Raw genomic sequence first — 24559 nt, 5'->3', positions numbered from 1 at the left:
TTTTGTTTTGCCTTTGAGGTATAGGCATTCCTTTATACTTTGGATATTAACCCCTTCTTAGATATATAGTTTGAAAATATTTTTTCCCATTCCATAGATTGTCTTTTTACTTTGTTGATTATTTCCTCTGCTGTGCAGAAGCTTTTAGTTTGATGTAGTCCCACTTGTCTATTTTTGTTTTGATTGTCTAAATATCCATCAATCGATGAATAAAAAAAAATGTGGGTGGTATTTACATACAGTGGAATATTATTCAGCCTTTTAAAAAGAAGGAAATATGCCATTTGGGAAATGCATGAGCCTGAAGGACATTATGCTAAGTGAAATAAGCCAGACACAGAAGGACAAATACTACATGATATCACTTATATGAGGAATCTAAAATAGTCAAACTCTTAGAAGCAGAGAGCAGAATAGTGGTTTTCAGGGGCTGGAGGAAGGAGGAAACAGGATGTAATATAATAGTCAAAGGACATAATTACTCAATTATGCAATATGAGTAAGCCTTAGAGATCCACGGTATGGCATAGTACCTATAGTTAATACTTAAAATTTTGATAAGAGGGTAGTTCTTATGTTAAGGGTTAATAATATTATTACCACAAATAATAACAATATAGAAAAAAGTTATTTTAGTAGGCAAAGGTCATTTCAAGGAGTGTAAGCAAGGTCATGTGGAATCCAAAAACAGTATAACAGCAAGTATTTTTTTTTTTTTTTTAGCCGAGAAAACAGTAAAATAGCCTAGAGGGCAGTACTATTAGAGGCAGAATGACAGCTGTATTCTTTCCAAAACCAAAAGGTGAAACTGGAATCTATAGGTAGAAGTTATTAAAAGGAAAAGTTCAGGTTTAGCTTAAGAACGTTTAAACATCGACAGCCATCCTTTGATGGGAAACACCACTTCGACAAGAATTGGGCTCCCCTTCCCGCCGCTGGCCCACAGAAGACAGGCGACAGAGAAGGAATTCCTGGTTTGCATGAAGAAGCTGCACATGATGGTCTCTACTTTTTTTCTATTTATAAGAGTCTATTCAGAGAATAATTTTCCTAACCTACTTATGCAAAAATAGGTGTTTTTTCTTTCGAAACTTCTCTCCCATTTGCGGGGATAAAAACTTGATTTAACACCTATAATATTAGAGAACTTATCATCGTAATCAATAGCTAGTACGTCGTATACACTCCTTATGTACCAGAATATAGGGCAAACAGTACACCAAATCATGTGCTAAATGTCTGACCATCCAGCAATTAGCAGAAAGGAGAAAGTGGCATAATTTTCTTCTGGTTATTAAATATTTGACTAAATGTAAGTCTCATTATTAACAAATATTCCCAAAGTGTTTTATAATCAGTTGTATTCATTTATATAAATAAATCCAACTATACAAGTATGACAAGTGGACATATACTAATAAAACTATTTTTGTAAGTACATCGCAGTGGAAGTAAAAAGTTATAAAATAATATAGCACCAATCCACATAATTTAAATCTTTTTATTACATAAATTGCTTTTTTAATTTTATTGATTTTTCACTAATTCATTCTACTAAAATCTTATATTATTTAGCCACTGTGCTGGATCGAGCTGTCATTATGTACTTGGCAAAACCCATAGAATTGTATGATGTAGAGAACTCCAAAAGGTGAACTATAGACTTCGGTTAAAAATAATGCATACATCTATGGCCATGCTACCCTGAACAAGCCTGATCCCATCTGATCTCGGAAGTTACGCAGCGTCAGGCCTGGTTAGTACTGAGATGGGAGGCCACTTAGGAAGACCAAGTGCTGTAGGCGTAAAAAATAAAATAAAATAAAATAAAATAAAATAAAATAAAATAAAATAAAATAAAATAAAATAAAATAAAATAAAATAAAATAAAATAAAATAAAATGAAATAAAATAACAAATAATAATAATAATAATAATAATAATAACAATGCATGTTGGGCCATCAACTGTGACAAATCTACCACGCCAATGCAAGTCATTAATAATAGAGGAAACGGTGGGGGTAGGAAGAGTACATGGAAACTCTCTACTTTCTCTTCAATTTTTCTATAAAACTAAAAGTGCTCTAAAAAGTAACGTTTGTTAATTTAAAAAAACTCAAGCAGTCAAACTTTCACTGGCCCTCTGATTATTTACTTTTGGACCATGCCCTAAAGGATCTATCACCCTTATGATTATTTGTAAATAATCTCATTTGTAAATAAGCTCATTAACATAGAAATATAGTTCTTAAGGTAGAAACAGCTTTTGTTTATTTCAGCAACTGTCCCAATGGGTGACGTTGTCACAATCCAGAAGTTTAACATTACCCTACCCAATTTAATATAAGGCCAGTTGTCCTTAATGTATTCCAAGGACAGTGGGAAGGTTGTTCCATGGATAAGAATCTTAGACATATTTGGATTACTCGATCCCTTTTCCTGAAACAGTCTTCATGATTTTTCTGACTCTTCCAGCCATTTAACCAGAAGTTACATTGACCCATCCTAAACTTATTGTATTAGGTTCCGGTGATTATAGCAATGTCTAAGGCAGACAGAATTATCATCCTCAATAGAAAATGCAGATATTAAACAAATTTTATAATAAAGAACTCTATGTTTATCATATTCATAATATGCGCTCAACAAATATTGGTTAAATGAATAAATGAACTCAGCTGATTAACAAAATAACCTGGGCTCAGTTATATTTTTCCTTTATATCACCTAGAAAGAGTTTACTAAAAAAAAAAAAAATGCCATGGACAGAATAATGTGGGCATATTCAACCTGCTTAAACTGAATATCTTTAAAAAATTAGTATAATCACTTATCTGATGTTTTAAGTTTCAAATAAGCTCTATTTTTTTTTTTTAATTTAAAGATAATATTTTTTTTCCTAGCTCTATTAACCAAGTGATTATCTGTGAATGCCTCTCAGAGCACTTTAGGAAGGCCCAGTGTCAGGTGTTTAAATGTGCTGATCGAACGTTCAGATATTAAATCAAGAGGAGCAGTGACTGAACTGTCCTCCTGTCCCAGCAGCAGGGTAGGGCAATAACGCCGCACCCTGCACAGGAACATCAAAAGCCAATGGATTTTTCCTCCAGCTATTTTCAGCTACTGAAGTCGAGCTAAGAGTTGGATCTACCCAGGGAGGGAGCCGAAGGTGTAGGCAAGGGAGTGAGTAAAACGATGAACTAAATCCAAGCCCTAAATCCGAGCCCGTGCAGGAGGGAGGAGGAAAGTGAGGACGCAAGTGAGGCCTTCTCAAAAATAGCCCTTAAAGACAGGGCTAATCCTTTTCGGTATTCTTTTCTCCTCAGAGGAGGCCGTCAGGGAGTCGATAGAGCATATAATGGGATTTCTAACCAAGAGGGGGTAATGGGAGGATCATTTCCCACCTCTCGCCTTTGCTGTCTCTGCCTCTCACTTCCTTTATTAACATTACATGTCTGAACCCTGCAGCTTAGAGTCTGCCAGTGAGAGCACAGCCTTTTCAGCTTCTCCTGGATTAATCAATATTTCTTTCGCTTAAATTCTTTTTTGACCTTCAAAAGTAACCTTTGTGGGCGACGTGCGCTCATTGCTTGTGAAAGAGGTTGAAATGCTAGATTTGATCATGATGTTATTTCTCTCTATTTCTGTCCAGCTAAAAGCTAATATCCAATCTCCAAAGTTAGAACAAAAAAGCAGGTTCTCAATTCTATAATCAAATAGGTAAGCCCTTACTGAGGAAACTAGCCTCAACTGGTATGAGTGAAATAAAATCCAGTGCTGATTTTATGCCTGGCTTACCTTAGATCCAATTGGAATAAAGGCAGTAGCTCTCACCGTTCCTGATTGTGGCATGTACTGGTGGCCCAGAGAAAGGAAGGTAGCACCTGGCAAATCACCTGTCTCACAAGTCTTGCCCAACACTCACATCCATCTCTGTGGCCAACACGTGGTCATGTAGCCATATCCAGTGCAGGGGCGTCACAAGGGCGGGCAGGTAGGAGCAATCTACGTGGAAGACTAACAGGCAATGGACAGCAAAGCCACCAGCAGATTCAGCGACACATCTATCCAGACAGTGGAGAATTTCCGTTCACTTAGCTTCAAGGCATGTCAAAGTCACCAAAAGATGCTTATACTCATATGTCATTATACCCAAATGAAAGGTGATCCCATGAGCTATTACCGCACCATTTTTCTGTTTACAAATCTGATTCTCCTCCTTAGCAGCTACACTTTACCCTGAACTTGAAGCCTCCACAAAATAGAGGCCATTTCACTTTTTTTTTAATCTGAAACACATGAGCTTGCCCACTAAAAGTCTGTTCAATGAATAAATGATTGATGGATTCAGTGAATGAACAGTTGAACTGGATGGGCGACTCTAAGGGAAGAAATGAATAAATATGTTTCAAGTACCTAATTCACCCAGTTGGCTTGTATTAATTTTTAAATCACAATTTGTTCAGCTTTTAATTATGTCTTTTATCCACTGGGGAGAGAAATTTTTTAAGTTTCAGTATTTAGAATTGCTGAATTTAAAATCAAATGCCTAAGTAAAACATATAAATCTCTTCTCAACAGGCCCCTGTGGACATAAATATGAAGGCGGTTTTTCCCCTCTTCATTTTCGAAAATGTTTACTCTGCATTCACAATCAGTGCTTCCAGGAAAATTAACAAACAGGAATCTCCATTTCTCAGCCACATACCGTCTATATAAAACATTTAGTATGAGACTGTGAACAGAGTCCATACATTTGCCTCCTTCTTAGATATGTAGTATACCAATAATTATGCCTTTGGGTGATTAGTAATACATAACTTAACTTAGAATTTGGTATTTTTAAAATTGTTTAGATACTACAATATTTATTCTTTTCGGGAGAAATCATTTGCCTATCCACTGTCTTTTTAATGAGATTACAACCCTGTAGCTTCTTTTGATTAATAGAAATCAGCAAGTAGAGGTATTGATAGTCTAGTTTTCTGAAATGCTGTGTGCTTAGCCAGCCACTTTCAAAATACTGTATAGTTACAGTGAAGAGTAAAGACGGGAGGTAAAGTTGTAGCTTCTGTTTAAATAGTAGCCAGAAGATTTTTAAAAAATAAAATAAAAATAAAAATAAATAAACTAGGTTGGTTTTGCAGCCTTAAGAGTGCTTGTTACACTGTATATTCACATATGATGGAGGAAGAGTACCACCTAGTGGTAAAAAGTATGAGCTGTTCCCACCAGGGAGATGACTGGATATCTCCCAGAAAGCATTTCAGCCGCGTTTTAAAAAATGCATTTCGTGTATTTTAAATGTAGGCATCTTCAATTCCTGAAACAGGTGTTTATCATGTCAGTTACAGACTTGAGTCAACTTTATGTGTTTGAATATTTTCAAAATGTAGAGATATTCAATATATCCAAGAATTTAGAAAAAGTCCCTAAACTTTTCAGACTTTTCATAGGTACCTAAAGTATGTATGGTAAAACATGCAGGTTAAAATATTATGTTTCTTAGATGACCTGAGGCTTTATTTAAAAATTACCTATCTAAGTCTACTAATACATTTGAGCAAGAGTAGTGCTTTCCTAAACAAGAAGTTAGTATTTCACTGAGATTATTTCAAGAACTTGGGAATACCTGTAAACAGCTACTCTGAAATTCTCTTTTCTTCCATTGCTGGATGCCATCAGCTTAACAGAGCATTTTACACACTTCGGGCATGCAGTACATTAATACTTGAGCACTTAAAGCTTTTGTAGTGAAAACTAGTTTTAAATATTTAGCTTATAGTTTGGTTGACATCGATAATGGCAAGATGAAATAATTGGGAAAATTATGAATTTGTACATGCTTCGAATCCTAAATTAAATGTAAATTCAACTAAAATGTATTCCCTAGTGGGAGTACAATCATATGTTTATGTCATCTGTCATTGACATCCTGATATGAAAAGACAGAATTATGAAATTCAAATCACACCTATAACCATTTTGTTTTTATTCCCTGGGCTCCTTTTTGCTAGTTGCAGACATTGCATGCACACACGCATGCACACACACATATGCACACACATGCACACACACACAGAGCCAGGCCAGACTAATCACCATATCCTGCCCCTTGACCTTTGGGATTATTTCAAGGTTGTCCAATCAAAGCACAGCTTCCAGCAGTGATATGTGAATCGGAGCTGGCAGGGAAGTTCCCCTGTGGTGGGTCACTGTAACAGGCCTGTGAAGCTCCAGCTAGGAGAAACTTGCCACAGCAGAGAGATAGAGAGAGGGGAGGTGAAGAGCCCTAAGGCATGAGCCTCTCGTTCTGCTTGCTGAGGTCCCTGGCTCCTGTTTTTTGTTCCTGTTTCTCTTCCGCAGTTTCTCTTCCCATAAATCTCTTTAGACAAAATCTACTCAGAGACACATTTCTGCAACCTAAGGAGAACTGATTCATACTGCATTCTGAAAATAAGTTGTAGCCCTGGTCAGAAAACCTCCATCCTCTCCATCGCTTGAGAAATAATCCCCACGTTCTTTTGGATTTTTAATTTGCCTCTAATCTACCTTTCTAGCCTCATTTCACTCAGTCTAGTGAAATTAAATCAGTCTCTATTCCTTCAAAACACCTACTACTTTCTCTTATTCAATCTACCCCATGAAGATTTTCTACCTCCAGTCACCCAGTTTCCACCTTCTGAAACCATATCCACTTTTCAAGTCCAACCACAAATGACCCATCTTCCATCGATCCTTCCTCATAACTCCATGAATAAGTTACGGTTAGGTTCAGCTGCCTGTAAACACAAAATCACAATGGCTTAAAGAAGTGAGAAATTGAGATTTAATTCTGGCTCGTGTGAAAGAAGCTTGGAGGTAGGCATTACCCAGTTGTGACAGCACCAACATGGACGTCAATGTACTAGCGCTCTGTGCTGAGTAACAAATTTGCACAGACTTAGCAGCTTCAAACAATTCACGTTTATTATCTCACAGTTTCCATGGGTCAGAAGTCTGGCTATAGCTTAGCTGGGTAGTCTCTCAAGGCTGAAAACAAGGTGTTGGCCAGGCTGCATTCTCATCTGGAGAGTAGGGAAGAATCCACGTCCAAGTTTCTTGAGGATAGAATTATTGGCAGAATTCATTTCCTCGTGGCTGTAAAATTGATGGAGTATAATTTCTTCAAAGCCAGCAGCAGAGAAAAAGAGTCTCTGCTGCTTGAAGCCTCTGAATCCAGGGAAGTCATAGGGCATCTTTTAAAGGACTCACCTGATTAGGTCACACCTACCTAGAAGAATCTCCTTTTTGATAAAGTCAAAGTCAATGGATTAGGGACCTTAATTACATCTGCAAAATTCCTTCACCCTTGCCATAACATAACCATGAAAGTGCTACCCCATCTCCTTTGCCATTTTCTATTGGTTAGAAGAAGCAAGTCATAGGTTTCATCTCAACTCAGCAAGAGGGGATTCTACAAAGGCATGGCTCACTGAAGGTCACCTTAGTGCATGTCCACACAATCAGGCACCTGGGTCCTCTATTTTTTCTGTTCTACCCTATCACCAGCTTGCATCCTCAGGTTGTCCTCAAGGTCCAAAAAAGCTGCTAGAGCTCTAACCCTCATGTCCCCCTAACACAATGCAAAGAGGAGGAAAGACATATGGCAAGAAAGAGTATTTCTCAGTTGCTTATAAGCAGATTTTCAGGAGTTTCACACAACATGTTCACTTAAATCTTTTTAGCCTGGCGTGTAGGCGATAAGGGATGCATTCTCTGTAGAGAAGTTATTCAGAAACAATAAAACGAACTTAAAGTCAGTCTGTATTTTTATTGTCACCGCCCACCAACAATTCTAAATAATCCATTGATAGAATACTTCTTCCTGAAAAACATTTCAGATTAACATATTTTTATTACTTACTCTCTAATTCTGTGGTACTCAACTTGGAAATTAATTCAAAGAACTTAACTCCCAACACATAGGAGTTTGTTCATATCAAGAGTAGGTTCATAATGGTTTGAAATCTTCCAAGCTCCCTCCGAGCATAATTTGTGTCTCTGGCTTTAGTGGAAATATATATTCCTGCATTTAAACAGCATCTTCAAGTGAACAACGATAGTACATGAAAGAAACAGAAATTGAATTACTTCAGTTCTTTCATTCCGTGTAACTACTTAGAGTTGTTATTTTATGTTTAAATTTAAAACAGCCAACCAGAGTGCAAACTGTAGAATGTACTGTTTTTGTTTGGTGACTGCAAATTTTAATTTATACATGAAATATTTCACTTAATGCAGATAATAATTTTTAAAATTAAAATATTTTCTTTTTTAAATGTTAGTTGTCTTAAAACTAAAAAATAAAATCATAAAATAAAGCATTACATCAGTAGTCAATTTAATAGTTCCCAAATCTGCACCTTTTTTCAGATGTTTTAGTTTTATTAAAATTTAGCTTTTATTAGCTTTATTAGTTACTGTAATATTATCTATTGCTATGAAAATTATGCTGATAGAATTATTTTTTTCTTTCTATTTAGTTACCTCTGATATATTCATAGAGCTCAATGACCTTGAAATGCCTTTCTATAAAATAAATAAGTATAATAAATAAATGCAGAACTAAATTGGCAAGCTTTGCTAAACTTTGAAATGGACACACCCTAACTTCCTGCAAGTCTGAGATGAAAGGGAAGAAGAGCCTTACCCTGTCCCTCTGTTCTCAGGCACTCTGCCAGGTATTAATATCAGGGCGTGGCTCCAGTCTGACTGATCTAGCCACCAGAGGACCATCTGCCCACAAACCGGTGAGTTTTACTAGTGCAAATTAAAACAAGGCCATTTATCACTCACCGATAAATTGGGTGAGTTTGGAAGAGAAATTGGAAAAAAAATGTCTAGAATGTGGGAAATAAACTTTCAGTTATTTTTAATGTACAGAACATTGCTGACATTTAAAGAACATGCATTGTTTTTTTTTGTTGTTTTTTCTGTGCTCGACATTGGCTTGGAGGCATTCACACTCAGCCTGTTATCAGTGATCAAGTGCTCCATCTATGGCACTGAGATATTTTAAAAAACAAATTAATGTAGTCTCAACTTCTTTAAGGAAGCGGGCTACATTAACCAGGAGTGGAAAGAGTGAGGGGGAACAAGAATTTCCATCCCAGAAATTATTTTCTGAGTTACACAAGTTGAGACTGCATTCTTGAACCTCTGTGTCAACCGATAGTTGCCAGTATAGCAAAACCACATTCTCTCCCAGATCCAATAACTAACTGTTTATTTATTTAATACGTTATCATGCCTCCCTATGAAACAAAGGGCATTCTAGTACCATAGATCTTTATGTCCAGGCGATGCACATTCCCTCTCTTTCTGGGTCTGCATAATTCTACCCATTTCAAAGTCTGCACTACTGAGAAATTTCCAGCGGCGAGCACAGTGTAGCTGTCGTAGTAATAGTGTGTGATGTGATGTCATTCTGACATTTGGTTTCCCCAAATTTCTCCTCGATTAAGCTGGAAAGGGGGCAGAAACCGGAAGCTGCTTGTGCCCACTATACCGTAGTCGGACCTTCTCTGCATCACTTCTTCCCTGCAGGGGAGGCACAGGCTTCCGAACCAGACAGTCGCAATTAAAAAGACCCAGGGACACTGCTGTGACAAGGAGGGGATTGACATGCGGATGCTCCCATGCGCAATATTTGATTATTTCATTGTGCAAGAAGACATGTGTCATGTATTTCAAAATGAAGTCATTTCTGCATTGTGAACCCATATTAATAGAAATGGAATGCTATTTATTAATTAACTTTTTATATGTGTTATTTAGCAATATTAAACTTATTCATTAAATAATATTTAATGAATGCCATTCACTACTTATTTAGTAATATAAGTAATATTCATTGAATTAATGTTATCAAAAATAATAATACATTCAATTTTAAAATTCAGTATCAAACCTCCGAAGTGTTAATATAAATAGTTAAGTCAAATACAAATGAAAAAAAGGATAAAAGGAGGGAGCATTCCGGGGTTAACATTTACGGCAGTGAGGATAAGATATGTATGTTAATTCTTTGTCAGTCCCCAGCTTCCTCCAAATGCTCTGTGACATGTGACTGTTGATCACTCAGTATCTTGAAACTTTTTCCCCCTTTGAGCTGTGAGAAAACACTTAATTCTTCTGCTGCATCACTTAAATTCCTGCTCAGATTGTTTAAACATGCAGGAATGTCCGCATGTTTAAAACAGTGAGGATAAGATATGTATGTTAATTCCACAGGGTGGGGTTTGGGAGGGAAGAAGTCGCCTGGAAAGTCTCCTGGGCTTTATGCTGCACCTCTCTGTCAATGACCTGTGGTACCCACCTACGTTCATCATTTACCAGCTCATTCTGCAAACCACCCAGGAGCCTACACTGCAGCCTTCTCTTTGCTCAGTTCTGACCCGCCTCCAAGTTCTCTGGGCCAAGAGATATAGCCCAGCTACCCCAGCAGAGAAATGCAAACCCAGGCAAAAGTTGTGGAGAAGGATGCTGGTGGCCCTGCCTCGCAGCTTCCTGTTCCTTTCAGAACTTCTCTACATGGCTCTCTTTATGCTTCTGTAAGAGATTCACTCTATGTCACTATCCAAAAACTGTCTTTTAGTGACTCTGGTGCAGATACTCCTAAGACTACAATTTGAGAAATTCTGTACTTTTCAACCACCTGAACATTCTAATATAATAGCATAAAACAGTGCTTTAATGGTGCGGTTTAAGTTATTGAATATAAGCCTATTTTTTAAATTTAAGGCAGAAATAAGTGGGGAAGGCAAGGACGAACGGCATCAGAGGCGATCCGGTGAGGCTGGGCGCCAGCGTTCATGGACCAAGCACGGCCAGCCAAGTGCTGCCCTGGAAGGCAATGCACGAGGTACAAATGAAATCAGAAGCTGCGGCCCCCAAATGAGAATTAAAACAGCTTACTCTGCTGGGAAAAGGAAAGCCCTTAGAAAGAAAACCCAGTTTGGAAAAATAGTGAAAATGGCCCCATGAGACTGAATGAAAGAGGGACTCGAAGAATAAATTACAGCAAAAAAAAAAACCTTTCAAGCACACACATAGAATTTTTAAATATACTACTCGACACCTGTACACACACACACACACACACACCACACATTTTTCTACTTTGCAGCGATGAACATCCATGTCAGCAGAGACTTCTTTAAGCAGACGTTCTTTCTCCTTTAGGGGCCAGATTCTAAAACTGACAACCTCCCGTTTGCCTCAGGCGGGGACACGGACCCTGCACCCAGGCCAGCTCCTCCCCTCCGGCTGTACCGCCAGGTCCCATCCTCCCCCGCTTCCCCGGCCGGCAGCCCCTCCACCTGGGGCCCCATTTGCTGTTCTCTCTCTTCTGGAGTCTCACGTGTTCCTTCTCTACTGACTCTCTATCGTCGGTGTCTCCATTAATTAAAAAAATATATATATACCTTCAAGTAGTGTTGCAGTCCCCTCTATTTGGCTTTACAAAGAAGCCCTCAAATAAGCCATCTCCACCACAGCACTCCGACTCTCTTCACCACTGCGAACTGGCCCATTACTGTGCTGAAAATGCTTTGTTCAGTATCTCCACTGGCCCCCTCACTGCTGATCTAATTTTTTCAGATCAGTCTTCGGCTCCCTTCAAACTCTGTTTGACATGTGACTGCTGACCACTCTGTGTCTTCACACTTTTTTCTCCTTTGAGTTCTGAGGAAGCGTTTAATTCTGCTGTCTAACTTACATTCCTGCTCAGATTGCTTTGCTAGTTAAATGCTGGCACTTCCCAGGACTCTGCGCTCCTGCGAGTCTGTACCTGAGGCTCCAACTGCGGTCTCCAAACCACCAGTATCCCCACCACCAGAGCCCTCGTTAGAAACACACACTGGCTATCAGATAGAGTCTGGGAAATCCAGATAATTGGAATTTCAGATAAGCAGTGAATAGATTTTATGGTTAAAACATTTAGGATAAGTATATCCCCATGCAATATTTGGGACATACTTATCCTTTTTTTTTTATTAAGTTTATTGGGGTAACATTGGTTAATCGATTATATAATTTTCAGGTGTATATTCTATTGTGTGTTGACCACCAAAAGTCCAGTTTCCTTTAGCTACTATATATTTGATCCCCTTTACCCATTTCACTCTCTGTCTACCCCCCTATCTTTGACGCCCTTTAATCATCTACTGACCCCCTCCTCTCCTGTCCTCCACCTTCTGGTAACTTCTAGTCTACTATCCATGTCCATGAGTCTCTGTTTGTTTGTCCCGTTGTTTTTAGGTTTATATCCCACATAACTGACATCATATGATTTTCAACTTTTTCTGTTTGGCTTATTTCACTTAACATGATTATCTTGAGGTCCATCTACGTTGTTACAAATGGCAGTATTTCATCTCTTCCATACTTATACTTTCTAAAACATTATTGTTTATCTGAAATCCAAATTTACTGGGCAGCTAGTATTTTTGTTTGCTAAATCTTGTAGTCCTAAATGTGAATTACTGGTTCCTGTCACAGTCCTACTGAAATTCTGGGGATGAGTCCCATAGTCTGTGGTTCAATAAGCCCCCCCAGGTAATTCTGATGCTCTCTGGAGTTTGAGGAGCACCATTCTACCTCACATCTTCAAGAGACCTCATCTGCTCCCCTGACAACACTTATCAAAGTGTGGGATGTTCCCCAGCTCTTAACTGATGTGGGTTCTCTTGAATTTGAATTAATCATGTGACCTACCTCTATGTAGAAAACCAAAAAGAATACAAGAATAAATTTATCAAGTCCTTGGCTTTAGAGCAATTTCGAGTTGTCTAGGTGTGAGACAGAAAGATTTGGGAGGACACAATGAAAGAGAATCTGTTTTTACATACAGTTATGAAAAAAATTAATTAGTCACTGGAATCAGGTTTTTTTTACCTACCGCCACTTCCTCAGTCTCTGTAAGGGAAGGTGGTGGATGTTCCCATATAAGCCTAAAAAAAAAAAAAAAGAAAGAAAGAAAGAAAGGAAGGAAGGAAGGAAGGAAGGAAGGAAGGAAGGAAGGAAGGAAGGAAGGAAGGAAAGAAGAAAGAAAGAAAGAAAGAAAGAAAGAAAGAAAGAAAGAAAGAAAGAAAGAAAGAAAGAAAGAAAGAAATGAAATGTTGAAAGAGCTGGATTCCTATTCATCTTACCAATAATCGCAGTTTGATTCTTGATGTGTTACTATCTGAGAGGAGCCAGTGCCTCCATCTGGAGTTTCTCTCAGTCACCTTGGCTTTTGATTCTGTGGAAAGACTTGGGCAGTGGATTGAGCTGCACAGTTGCCTGTTCTTCACTTCAGATTAGTCTTAAGGACTTAACTCTGAAATTTTGGAGGAAGAAGTAACCTTAAATAGACATAGCATCATTTAAGCACTTGTAAATCACAAGGTCAAAATGATTGAAAGTATCGCTTTCCCCCTACACATTACAGTTAGGGAGCACCCATTAGGTGCTTGGAAGTGTATCAGACATGGTACAGATCATAACAGCTTAAACTGTGGGAATTACCGATTAAAAAAAAAAAAAAAGGAAAGAAAGGAATGTTGGAAGAGCTGGATTCCAATTGATTTTACCAATAGTCGTGGTTTAACTCTTGATGTGGCACTACTGTATGGAATTTAAAAGTCTCAATAGCGAGTGAAGTTATTAAAAGTAGCAGCGGCGAGTAAGCCTCAGATGCTTATATAACTTTAAAAATGAAAATGTCAAGAAGGTTAAAGAGACAATCATACAAGCGAGACACATTCCATAAAATAACAAAGAACAGGACCTTTTTAAAAAGCCTGATGGCAAGAAAATGTCACAAGTTTGAATAATGCTCATTTGTTGAATGTGTTCAATATGTCGCATGCATAGATTTTCTAATTCTATGAGAGATTTTAACTTAAAACTGTAATTATGTTGACTAGATAAGAAGTGATTGGCTCCTTCTCCCCGAATGGGGCCGGAAAACCAAGTTGGCACAGTAGGTGGCACTGCTTCCCCTGGGTTTCTCAGCTGGCAACATCTGGCCGCCACAGAGCCCTTCTTAGGGACCATTGTTGACTTGTCCAGTCCTACTGCGAACTGCCTCCCAGCTCGTCCTCTACGGCCCCTGGGGTTACCCTGCACCCAGCCATGCCAAAGTGCCCACCTCTCCCTGCAACTCCCCTCTGCCAGCAATGCCTCCTAACCCCTTTATGCTGCCTAGCACATTTCTGCTCATCCTTTTCTTTTAAAGTCTTAATGAAATGTCACCTTCCCTGTGACACCTAGTTAGTCTTCCACACGGAATTTGTAATCCCCACTTCGGTGGTTCCTCAGCACTTTATCGATTCCCTCTGTTCTGCTGCACTAACACTTGATATTCATTCATTTATCTCTTTAATAAATATTTATTGAGCATCTGCCATGGATCAGACATTGTATCTGGCCCTGCAAACAGAAAGATGAAAGGTTCATGGGGTCCCCTGTTATGAAGCTGGCAACCTAGAGAGAGGGAGTCTGGGACATGATTTCAGGACAGTACACTAAGGGTGACAAAGATGTGCAAAGGGTAGCCTTAGGGGGGAGCACAGGAGGTGCAAATGACTGGGCCTGGGAAGGAGAGGGGGTCAAGATGCCTAACTGGAGAAGGGAACGGCTGAGATGGGCAGCAACAAGAAGGAAAAGGCATTCTGGGCAGAGGCGACTGTGGAAAGGCCCATAAGTGAGGTATGTGCACATGGGTTTGGGTGGAGAATAAAAACAGCTGGGTGTTTGCGGGAACTTGGAGAGCCTGATAAGAGATAAGGTTGGAGAGAAGAATAGAGATCAGGACATTCTTGCTCCTCTTCCTGCACTACCAATGGTGTGGAGAGCAGAAAGCAACTGATAGCTCGTAGTACCTAAGCTCCCTGCAAAAATGGTTTCCCTCAATTACAACTTGTGTTCTGTTCAGCTCTTATAGATGGTTCCAAGGAATAGCCATTTAAACAGCATTCCTGTGACTTTTGCAAGGCCAAATTTAGAGTTATTGCCTGTTAAGTTGTGAAATGTCCCTTACATGAAAACCCAGTTGATAGATTGCTTCCTTATTCAGATCAAGAAAAGTTTCATTTCTCAAAGAGGTGACCTGCATTCTGCTGTCAAACCATAAGAATTATATTACCAACTATTTCCCTTTTTGCCTCAGCCCCAGAAGAGTAGAATTTACTGTGCTGTACTAGAGTGACTATTTCATTTTAAGGGCTCTGTGACATCGGTTCCTCTGCTATAGGAATGTGTGTCTGGCTAAATTATGCATTGTGTTTGATTTTGTAAACAGCCTTGGGTTTTTCTAGAAATAACGGGGGGGGGGGGGGTATCATTTTAAAGAAGTGCATTTTAATTCTACCAAAAATTGGTTTTCTTCAAAACTTTTATCTTTTATTTCTATGTTAATTTTTCTATTTGATTAATTTCCGTCGCTTCCATCAGAATCTAAGTTCCACGAGACTCCATCTAATCAGCTCACCACTGCATCTTCAGTATCTAGCATCGTGCCTGAGAGTCGATGGTACTTGTGTCAGTCAACATAAACCCGGCTGTGCTACAGGAACCAGCAGCCTGGAAACCCCGGTGGGTTAAAAGAACAAAGGGTTTTTTCTTGCTCGTTCTACACATCTGTCATAGCGGTTGGCTGTAGCTCTGCTTCACCTCATATCCACTAGAATATCGCCATGGCAAAGACAAAAGAGATCTGACAAACCACAAATCGCTCGCTAGTACTTCCATCGCACCAGCCACATCCCCGTCACATGGCTGGCAAGGGATGTGTAACCTCCCAGGAGGGGCCCTGCAGGGGGAGAACATAATATTTGGTGAATGGCAACACCATCTATACCACTGCCCTAGGAATTAAGCCACCTGGACTTAGAAATCACATTTTTTTAAGTTAGTTAGGTGCTCTTCAATTATGTCTTCCCATGTATCTTTAACCTTTGGTACATTCGAAACTTCTTTTATAATAACCTGATTTCAAAGTATCTCACTATATCACTGACATGGTATGATATACTTCATTAGGTCAAGTATACGTCATCATGCATAGTATCTCCCTCCCACTAATAGCTCGGACTGTCTAGAGAGTAGCATATTAACTTTTTCCAACACCAATATAATATGCTAGCAGAGGACTTTCTTGACTGATATAGAGCCTGTGTCAGAGTTTCCAGCTCCTGTGGTAGGGTAGACCAGATAACCTGAAACCTTTCACTTCAAAACACCTGAAAATGCTGAACAAAGTATAACAAACATCCTCTTAAAGATATGCCTGAGCTTGGAAGAAGATAAGGGAACTTCAGGGGCCAAAAATGAAAATGAAACTGAAAACTACAGCTAGAAGCCAGAGAACCAAGAGATCAGAGATAATGTGAGTTCAGGGCTTTCTAGTCTGATGCTAGAATTACAGCTCCAAGTTTGAAAGTCTTCTGGGAGCAGGAGATCCTAATAAAAAGCAAATTAGGCAAATCTGTGCAGGTTTTCCTTTTATCCTCCTACCAACAAAATAAGCTAAAAATTTTATCTTCAAGAAGCAGGTTATGCAGAGAATATGAGAAGTTACAATTGAGACCCCAAATAAAGCTTGAATCCCCCAAAGGACCTCAGCCAAAGTGGAATATACACTTAGAGTTGCTATATTTCGCAAATAAAAATACAAGATATATTACTTCTTGGCCTTTTGGCTAAGATAAAATGTAAAAATGCAGGATATCCAGTTAAATTGGTATTACACATGAATAATAAGTAAATTTTTAATATAAGTATGTCCAGTGCAGTATTCGGGACACATTCATACTAGAAAGGTATTTATTGTTTATCTGAAATTCAGCATTTCATCTGGCTACTCTAGGCACACCAGAAAAACTACCCACCAGTATAGGGAATTGACAAGAATGCTTGTCTATCTCTATGTGGGCTCTGATGTGGGATGGGGAGTATCTCCCCAGGAATTAACAATCTGGCCTGCCCTTACATGGATTTATGATTCAACTTTACTAATCTGCATGATCCTCATCTATCAACCAGAAGTTAGCACAAGAAACACCCCCAGACCATGATACCCCAGGATCCTAGCAGAAGCAGATGCAGATCTGCTCTGGGTGAGGAGGGCTCATGCCCTCCCCTCAGGCCACTGAATGAGTTCACAGACCACACTTCGCTAAAGATGAACTCACAACCCAAAATTACAAACACAGGTGGGAGTGAGGGTGCTTATGTACAGCAAGCAAGGGAGGCCCTGTCACTTGCCAGCTAAAGTCAAAGGTCATGGAACCTGTGAGATAGAGTGAGGGTCATTCAAAGCTGATTTCATCCCTGTGTTCCCTCAGGAAAGGCAAATCAAAATATCCAGCTCTATGACTTCAGACTATGATTTTCCTCATGGCCAACCACCTCACGCAAATCCATCACCACTGTTGAGAAAAACAAAACAACACAAAAAAGCCAGTTCTAGCGTCAACAGGTTCAGTATTCATTCATCCATTAAGAACTGACCTTCAGAAATCAGTACTTTTAGTTATCTTTTATCATAAGAACCACTTGTTCATTAAACCCAAGAAAATCTTGAGCAATTTGCTTTCAAAGGCTTGACTCCAATGCTTTGCTTCTCTGAAATCCATATGGATGGACCAATTATCCCAGTTTTTCTGCTGTTTTTCTGCTGTTAGCGCTGAAACTCCTCAGTCATTGGCAAACCAAGATAGTTGTTCACAAGAAACATTTTTTTATCCGCATAAAAGGTAAATTAAGTAAATTTGTGAAGATTTTCCTTTTTAACTTCCTATCACCAATGTTCAGGCAAAATAAGCTAATAATTATTACTTTGAGAAGTAGGTATACAGAAAGCATCTATAATTGCAGTATATTATGTATAAGTACGTGTATATTCACGTGTATAAATATGCATACATACACATTCACTCTTAAGCTTCCTTTAGCTTCAGTTTTCTCATCTGCAAAATACAAAAAGCCACACAACCATAGGTTTTGGTGAGAATTAATGAGATCGTGTAGAACAGCGGCCCCCAACATTTTCGGCACCAGGGACCGGTGCTCCTGTGAGAGATGCCTGATGATCTGAGGTGGAGCCGAGACTGATGCTAGCGCTGGGGAGCGGCTGCAAACACAGATGAAGCATCACTTGCTGGCCTGCAGCTCACCTCCTCCTGTGCGGTTCACTTCCTAATAGGCCACTGGTCAGTACCAGCCTGAGGCCTAGGGGTTGGGGACATCTGGTATAGAATGCAGATAAAGTGCTTAGCTTAGTTGCTGGCATGCATAAGCACTCAAGAAAGATAGCTATTTCAATTATTAAGTTTAAGACTTTTGTAGCACTTAGATTTTATATTTCGGAAAGTTATTAAATGGTTCCATTGTCCATATTTCTGGTTTAAAGTAGCAATTTTATTGATATTGCTTGATTATTCCTAAATGGTGTGTCAGATTCTACTGACAGATGCAAATTATTTTCTTACTGTGTTTGGGCACTTATCTGATCATTCATCCTTTGATTTTCAAAATCCAAACATCTCTATCAAGACTTAGGAAAAATAACAATAATATCAACAATTTTTTTTCACTTTTTAAAACACAAACTTGACATACTTTATCTTGTCTGCTTATCCTTTTTATCCCCAAAATTTGAAAGTGAAATAAAAGCTTTCCCTTTTCCCACCTCTTAACATCAGTGACCCAAAACTAACAGCTTTCATTTCTAACTGATTTTCAATGTATTAAAACTCTCAGTAACCCTTAAGTTGACATTGTTTTACTGATCAAGAAGGTGCTCAAAAGCTCATTTCTGCCCCCCCCCCACCAGCTGGTATTAGGCTGCGTTGAGCATGTGCATATTAACAATCTTTTAAATTGCTATCGGTTTGAAGGCATTGCTCTCCCTTCTTTAGAAGAACATAATGCTGAGCCATTTGGAGTGAATTGTGATAGATTTGCCTTAGATCACCTAAATAATCTTATTTGGTCTTCTCCGGAGCAATGTGTGGCGTCCCCAGGACTGGAACACACAGAGTACCTCTCAAAGTTAAACTAGTCCAATTCACATGAAATGACGGAGTTCTGAACAAAGGACCCATTGCCAAAGAAGAGATGAAACGATAGGTTTCCAAGATTTCTGACATGTTCTCAGGACCGTAAGGATACTTCAAGAAGATATGATGTGCCACAAATGAGCTGCCATATTATGAGTTATAAGAACTCAAATTCAATTCTTGTAAGAAGCACACTGAAAAGGTGACCAAATAAAAATGTGTTGTCACATGTCTGAATGTTACAACAACAGGAAGATGAATAATGTGTAATCTGTGAAGGGGAACAAAGAAAAAGAAGTGGACAGAGACTGCCTGGCACTGCCTGACACTGCCTGACACGTGCTGGGGTAGACCTTGCATTTAGCAAAGACCAATAGAGAAGTATCCATTATGTGGGAGCAGGGACCTCCGTCCACCTCTCCCAAAGTCTTGGTAAATGTCCCTCAAGTCTCTGCTACTGCTTTCTTTACTCTATTTCCACACGCAGCAAGCAACATCTCATTACTCATTTAAATTCCCAGCCACACTGTCATAGGGTTATGTCTGCCTGGCTGTGGGAAGATTCTTTCTTTGCAATCTCCTAGGGAATTGCCTATGATGTACATCACGTTCTGGTTTAATGCTTAGTCAAAAATTAGTGTTATCTTTCTCTTATCTCTGTGAAGAGGATTCTGGGTGGAAAGAAGACTCTGTTCTTAGTTATATTTCCCTAACATGTTGCTCTTCCACATCCACAGTCCTTAGCACAGTGTTTTCTCATAAATAGAAGGTGCTTTGTTGATTTTTACCATTCCTTTTCCCATCTTTTACATATCTAAGACTAAGACAAATTTTTATTTAGCTAGCATATAAAAGAATAGCACTGATTCAAGGAATGAAACCACAAGCAGAGGGTTTGAAAATTTTGGAAACTAGATTTCTTATGAATGTTAAACTACATAAAAAGGGCAATATTCTTTGTGGGTGCCAAGGAGTATGGAGGGAGGAAGGTAAGGAGCAGGGCTAAGTAGAAATTCCAGAAGGCAGAATCCAATTATTCATAATGAAAATACCAAGTCTAAAGTCACAAGAGCCATGTTACATCTAAATATTTTTCTAAAATTTTGAGGAAATGCCTAAATTGTATAATTTGAATGAGTCATGAGAGACATTTCAGCTAACAGGAGTTTTCTCCTATTGAAATATGACAATAGAACATTTCGGCTGTTCGTTGTCATCTCATTGATACCCAGAATCTATGTTTTATTGTGTAGTAAATTTGAAAGGTACAGATCTCACCTACTCCACTGACAGACCAGGATGATGTGCTTGGGGCATGAAACTTCAAATCTAGGAGTGTCTGATTGCATTGTGCTGTAAGTTAGCATTGGCATCAGGCTTTCACAGGACAAAGACTAAAAGGTAAATAAAATAAAGGTAATCATGCGGAACAAACTAAGAATTTGGCTAAGTACTTCTAGTAGAGAATCTGGTGGGCCTAGGCATTCCGGTCACCACAGAAGTGGATGACTTCATGCGGCAAGGATAGTTTCTGACTTTTCCACAATCTATGTAAAGTAGCTCTCCATCCATTCCTCTGCTACTAACCAAGTAAGCATTGCCAAATCACCTTCTCAGACACCTTGATATGAAAAGGGCCTGAATAGCAGACTCCTATGGACACCAGAAATTATAAAAGTCTGAACAATGTAAATCAATAAATTGAAATTCTAATTAACTTCTCATGTAACTTGGGTTAATGAGAGTCAGTCCCCAGGACTCTAGTCAACTTTGGGGGCACTGATAGAATCAAGACCTGTTAAATGAATAACCAGCCAGGTAAATGCGATCACCTGCCAAGGTGAGCACACAGGTGATGTTTCCACGGGGCCTCAGCAATGACTCGGAATCAATTCATGTCTCTTTGTGATATTGCGCGCGCTCTCTCTCTCTCTCTCTCTCTCTCTCTCTCTCTCTCCCTCTTCTCTCCCTCTTCTCTCCCTCTCATCTCTCTTCTCTCTCTCTCTCTCCCCTCTAATTTCATAAAGAAAGTTTTGGAACTTTAGATTATCAACCATAAAGAAAATATGCAAATAGGAAGGGAATAAAAGATAAAATCTGAGACATCAGCAAAACACCCTGCTTAATGGTCTATATTCGATTAAATGGGACATGAAAAGCCACATGAAAAATAAAAAAAATATATATGAAAAATAGATGATAACAATTCTTGGGAAAATATTATCATACATGAGAAGCCAAGCCAAATAATAAGTGGCATTCCTGTGGGCCCCCTCTGAAGACTAAGGAACCACACAAGTCCCAGGAGACCGAAGCTCCTCTGACCATGACTAATTGAACCAGCAGTAGATGCTGATCTAAGGAGAGCAATCTAGAGACCACCAGTGGTCTGCTGGTTGATCTAATGGTTCTGCCAAAGTAAAATAACAGTGAGTAAACCTGAATTTTCTCTGTAGGTTCTCTGGCTTATAGATTTTTTTAACATTAATACTGTAATATGCGAGGATGTCTGATCGTAGTAGTCCTCTTACTTGTGTACCCTGACTAGTACCTCTCACCCTAACTGAGTTTGAGAGCTTCATTAAGAGCCCCATGGTCTCCAGGCCTAAAGGTGATCGTTCTAAATTGAAGCACTAAGGGAACAGAGAGCATCTATCATGAGTGATTCTGGAGTCAGGGTTGTGGCCAACACCAGTGACCAGTCTGATTCATGTGGAACTTGTCATGAGCAAACAAGAGGAAAACCAAGAGCGTGATAAAGAGTTATCAAGATGAAGAAGTATTATGAGTAATCCTGGAAGAAACAGGAAAAAATATTTAATTTTTAAAGTAATTTTCTCAAAGAGATTGTTAGAGGATTCATAAGATAAGAAAAAGCTACTATGTAAAATATTAATCAGAGAACAAGGAAGAGTTCTTATAAAATAAAAACATGATTGCCAAAATAAGAAACTCATTAAAAGACCTAAATAGCAGACTGGGTGCACTGGAAGATTAAATTAGTGATTGGAAGACCAAATCATGCAACTCTTGTCAGAGCATTGAACAGAAATGTTAAAATAAACATAAATTACAAGAATCTAGTGGAGACATGCAAGGTAAATGCAAGAGACATAAAATTGACCCAGTGTATGTTGAGAAGGAGACCAGAAATGAAACTGAATCAAGAAAATAAAGGAAGAGAATTTTGCTGAGCCGAAGAAAGATGTGATATCAGAAAAAGAGCCTCTGATGTGAAATGTGAATATCAAAAGGAGGTAGGTAACTAGACCTTTGCTGCTGACACGTTCAGCTGCTTTCCTTTTCAGGTCCACGACGATTCCATATGTAAATATAGCTTTGAAAGAGCCTATTCTGTGTGCTCAATGTGTATATATAATTTCTGCATGACATATTCTTTAAACGTCTGCCAGATTTATTAAAACAAGGCATCTATTTATTTTATTGTACTTTTTAGCAAACATCTGGTGAAGGGCAATATAGCTGGTGGATAATTACTCCGTATTTGCTAGTTAACTAAGTAAGAAACACAAATGGGCTCTTTTATGCATATGAGAAAAGCTACAAATAGTCTTTTCCTTTTAGGTAGAGTGATTTAGAGAATAAATTATAATCACCTTGAGCTTCCACAAATGGGAAGATTTTGTCACAATAAAATAGGTTGAGCCAATTGTATTTAAGCAATGATTTTACAGCCACACATTCATTCAATAATTCAAATTCCTCAGGTCATAATCTCTGTATCCTAATCCCTCTGTGTACTTAAAAAAAATTCCGTTCAAAGTTTAATAAATTGTTAAAGAAAGGTTCATACACACATACACACACACGACACACACGAGAACCTATAGAGAGAACACATACACACAAAGTAAGCAGTGATGGCCTTTGAGCCACACTTCTCTTGCTCATCAGGCTCGCTTCCATGTCTGGAGGTGTTTCCCTTCTTATAAAACTTTTCTTTCCTACTGTAAAAAAAAAAAAAAAAAAGCATTGATTCTATGAGGCATTCTCTTAAGTATTGTTTTAAAATACTCTTTCTTGATGTCTTACTGAAGTTTTCATCTTCCCTATTAAAATTTGGTTTTATCTTATTGCCGAGGTGCTGGCGAAAATGGAGACAGAACAAGGGCAGATAGATAATGGCCTAAGCAGTGAAGATTTTGATGGTTGCCGTTGTCATTTTAAGGAAATTAAATAAACTTTGTCCTAAAGTTTCCTCTTTTACAGAAACATTTTTATGGTAAGTATGTCTCAATATCCCAAATGAATTAAGAAAGAACTAATCAGGGACATGAACCCTGGTTGCTACCACTGTGATCTCTGCTAAAACATAAGCTTGCAAAAAAAGAGAAAATTTTAACAATAATTATAGTCCAGGCATTGACACATAAGATTTTGTGCAATAGTAGTACAGGAATTATAAGGCAGGAAAAGAGAAACTGAAAATCAAAAATCCTAAATCAGCGATTCTGGGCAAAATTCATCAGATTAAATGGTTTTTCTTTTTAAAAAAGACTGTGATATGTTGTTTCAAATAGTTCTGATTTACTCTGATAGCTCAAATTCACAAATAATCCCTTATAGCTGGAACTGCTGTTTCCAAGATCAAGAGATGTCATCATTGTATTCTGCTTGCTGTCAGACCAGCATTCCGTAGGAGAATAAAAGTCACAGCTATTAAAAATATATAAATCTTCCTGACATATTTACACTAGGAACAAAGAAGGGATACATTTCACTCATGTATTAGTATGATTGACTTAATGAAAACATCAGGTTTACATTAATTTATTCAACAAAAATGTATTGAGCACCTACTATGTGTGGGTCCTGTGCCAGACCTTGGGATCCACAGGGTAGATCAGTTTCCTGACTAAACAGAACTTTCCAATCAAATAAAAGAACATTCAGGCACTTAAACGTAGGATGTTTTGGTGGGCTCTTAGATGTAACCCCTCACTTAGATAGGGGTTTCTTGACTTTGATACTATTCACATTTTGAGTCAGTTCATTTGTTGTCAGGGACTGAGGGGACTGTCCTATACATTGGAGCAGCATCCCTGGACCCTGCCCACTGCATTTGCAATTTGGTGAATGTCTCTAAGACATTGCCAAATGTCCCTTGGAGGACAAACACACTTCCAACTTAGATGGAAGACGAGTAGCGAGTTGTGGGGTAAGGAGAGAAGAAAAGAGTACGATGCAGAGAGAAGACATGAAAGGTGAGAGGGAATCGCTGGTATCGAGGTCCCTAAGACCATAAAGACCTTGGCCCCTTGGGTAGGGGCAGATGCTAAACCAAATAGAGAGTACAGAGTTAACTAAAGTCCTAAGGGCCTGTATAAGTCACATTAACAGCTTGAAGTTCGTATTATCTATTACTGTATGACAAAATACCCTCAAGTTTGTTCCACTTAAAACAACAAACTTTTATTATCTAGGGGTCAGGAATCCTAGAGCAGTTTA

At 38.6% G+C, this 24559-nt stretch overlaps 1 protein-coding gene and 1 pseudogene across 1 annotated transcript in view; one reads left to right on the top strand and one right to left on the bottom strand.

Annotated features, from left to right (window-relative positions):
* The window catches only part of LOC107513079 (glutamine amidotransferase-like class 1 domain-containing protein 3A, mitochondrial), a 49848-nt gene that overhangs the window by 3045 nt on the left and 22244 nt on the right, over positions 1 to 24559 (bottom strand). The gene's annotated exons all lie outside the window — the stretch shown is intronic.
* On the top strand, positions 1687 to 1805 carry LOC118609653 (annotated as a pseudogene).

The sequence above is a fragment of the Rousettus aegyptiacus genome, unplaced genomic scaffold, assembly GCF_014176215.1.
Source record: "Rousettus aegyptiacus isolate mRouAeg1 unplaced genomic scaffold, mRouAeg1.p scaffold_m13_p_11, whole genome shotgun sequence".
Classification (NCBI taxonomy): domain Eukaryota; kingdom Metazoa; phylum Chordata; class Mammalia; order Chiroptera; family Pteropodidae; genus Rousettus; species Rousettus aegyptiacus.
The sequence above is the reverse complement of the archived record's forward strand: the minus strand, read 5'-3'. Positions and strand labels throughout refer to the sequence as shown.